We start from the raw sequence: 2908 nt of genomic DNA, 5'->3' as shown, positions 1-2908 counted from the left end.
TTTGCTATCTGTTTATGTTTACTTGTAGCTGTATTTCCGAATTGTTTGATTTGTAGCTTGACTTCTGTTTTATTTGCAGAGGCAATGAAGAATAATGAATCCATGAAAGCTTTGAAGAGGGCGCAGAAGGCGACTGCTGCCAGGAATATTGCCGCTAAGGCGGCTGGGGAGGGGTCCTCCCAAGTGCGCGAGAAGCCATCAGTGCCGAGTTCCCCCTTAGTGAAGAAAGCGATTCCGACACCTCAGGTCCGCTTGGTGGATCCTCATCCTGCTTCTGCCGTTCCATCTGCTGCCCCTCCAAATAAGAAACAAAAGACGGTTGAGCCCTTCGACCTTAATGCCCCTGACTTCAATGCCATCGAGTTCATAGATCAACAAATTGGGCCCTATGGCACCCTTTCGATGGACGATGTGTCCATCCTCCGTCATTTGGAATTTATGGCCCGGAATCATGTGCAGATGGCGTTTATGGCGGCCGCTATACACCGGACTTACACCGGACTGCTCAAAGTCTCCCTCTTCATGCCACCAAGGCATTCATGGAGGAGGCAAAGCAAGAGTTTGACCGGATGAAGGGACTGAAAGAGGAGCTCAAATTAAAGGTGACCAAGTTAGAGAAGGATCTAGAGAATGAGAAGGCGAGTTTCCTTTCATTGGCGGCTTCTTTGAGGTTGGCCGAGGACACAGCCCTGATGCATAAAGATAGTTATGTTATAACTTATCGGGAGGTGATGCGTCTGAGGGGGGAGTTGGACAGTGCTCGGGAGGATTATTCTGAGCTCCAAGGTCATCTTGTCAGCAGCGTGACTGCTGCTTACGAGAACTTGAAGGAGCAAGTTCGTGTCATTGCTCCCGAGGCCGATCTCACCCTTTTCAGTTTAGACAATGTTGTCAGAGATGGCAAGATTGTCCCTGATGACGAGGGTGATGATGATGCTGATCCTCCTCCTGTGTCCTCTGCCAAAGTGTCAACTACCTCTGCTCCTCCGGTTGCACCTGATTCGGATTGCCAAGTTCTGAACTGGGAGGATGGAACTATAGATGCCGTGCCTATTCAGACTCGTCCTCCTTCTCCCTGTCCTGATACTGCCAAGGATGTTCCTGATGCTTGCTGATCTTTTTCTGGATTCTTATGTTAGTTGGCCCGGCTTGTGGGCTCTTAAAACTTTTTATTTATTTGCTGACATTTTCTGGTTGTTTTGTTTGGCAACCTTATTTTAAAAAACAAAAGTAGCTCGTTATCCTTTTTTTGATGGCCTCCGAGGCTTTAAAACTTTGTAGATCATATCAAGGTTTTTGATATTTTCTTCTGTTTTCTGAGAATGTTGGACCTTGCAGTTTGACCTTTTTGGATTGCCTCGTGCTTATCGTTTGTAGCTTGGATCCTCTGCAATTGTGTGGATCCGACTTGTTTTCTTATTTTTGTAAGTATTTTTGGTGTTTCTCCAACTGATTTTTTTGCGTTGATTCCCTTTATTTTTGTAATCCTCTTTTCTGGACCTTCGTCAGGTCTCTTTCAGGGATTACTTTTGTTCGTAGGAGTCCGACTTTGTTTAGGTTGGTCTCTTCTGTAATCCTCTTTCTTGGATCTTTATCAGATCTCTTTCAGGGGTTACTTGTATAACTTTTCAGTAGCAGGAGTCCGACTTTGTTATGTCGGTCTCCTTTAAGTTATAGCGTAATCCTCTTTCTTGGATCTTTATTTGATCTCTTTCAGGGATTACTTGTATAACTTTTCAGTGGTAGCAGTCCGACTTCGTTATGTCGGTCTCCTTTAAGTTATTGCGTAATCCTCTTTCTTGGATCTTTATCTGATCTCTTTCAGGGATTACTTGTATAACTTTTCAGTAGTAAGAGTCCGACTTCGTTATGTCGGTCTTTAAGTTATTTTTCGTAGTCCTCTTTCTTGGATCTTTTGTCAGATCTCTTTCAGGGACTACTTTGATAACTTTTTATTTTGGGCAGACTTTATTATGTCGGGCCCTTCTAAGTTAAAGTAATCCTCTTTAATAGGGTTGGCCAGACCTCTTTCCAGGGTTTACTTATAACTTGGGTTGACTTGGTCCGACTTCCGCACGTCGGCCAGTCTTTAAGTTATTATTTTAGCTATCCGTAAGACCTCGTCAGGTTCTTTTTTTTGGATTGCTTTCGATAACTTCTTACATTATTCTGTGTTTATCTTTACTGATTTGTAGAAAATGGTTGGTATCTTTAGATCGTCCTTTGGGTGAATCGCATTTTCACCTTTATCGGACGATTATCTTTATCGTGGTCGGGCAGTGAATTTGTTTTTCACTTTCTGCCGACCTGTTGCTTTATAATCGGACGATGAATACTTCAAATTAATGCGTCTTGGACTCTTGTAGAATATCTAAAATATATTTTATTTAAAGGAAAATGCGAATATATACATGTGGGATTTTTCTGGTCTAGGTCTTGACCTGGTGCCTCATTAAAAAACCTTTTCAGGAAAAAGAGTACATCCATTTAGTGAGACCTTTTACCTTTTCTAACTGTAGTACCTTCGTAGGTTGCAGGCGTGCCATGATCGGGGAAGCTCTCATCCATCAAGCTTGGACAGTCTGTAGTAGCCCTTCCCAAGTACTTCTATGACTCGATAGGGTCCTTTCCAGTTCGCTGCCAGCTTCCCTTCTCCGAGTCGAGTTGTTCCAATGTCATTTCGGATTAGGATGAAATCATTCTCTGTGAAACTTCTCGGCACTACCTTTTGATTATATCTAGAAGTCATTCGTCTCTTTAGAGCTTCTTCCCTGATCCGAGTTCTTTCTTAGATTTCGGGTAACAAGTCGAGCTCTTCTCTCTGAAGTTGGGAGTTTGCTTGTTCATTGTAGTGGACTACTCGGGGAGATCCTTCCTCAATTTCTATTGGAATCATTGCCTCCGCTCC

The sequence above is a fragment of the Arachis duranensis genome, chromosome 3 (assembly GCF_000817695.3).
Source record: "Arachis duranensis cultivar V14167 chromosome 3, aradu.V14167.gnm2.J7QH, whole genome shotgun sequence".
In the NCBI taxonomy this organism is placed as follows: domain Eukaryota; kingdom Viridiplantae; phylum Streptophyta; class Magnoliopsida; order Fabales; family Fabaceae; genus Arachis; species Arachis duranensis.
This window is presented reverse-complemented; position numbering follows the sequence as displayed.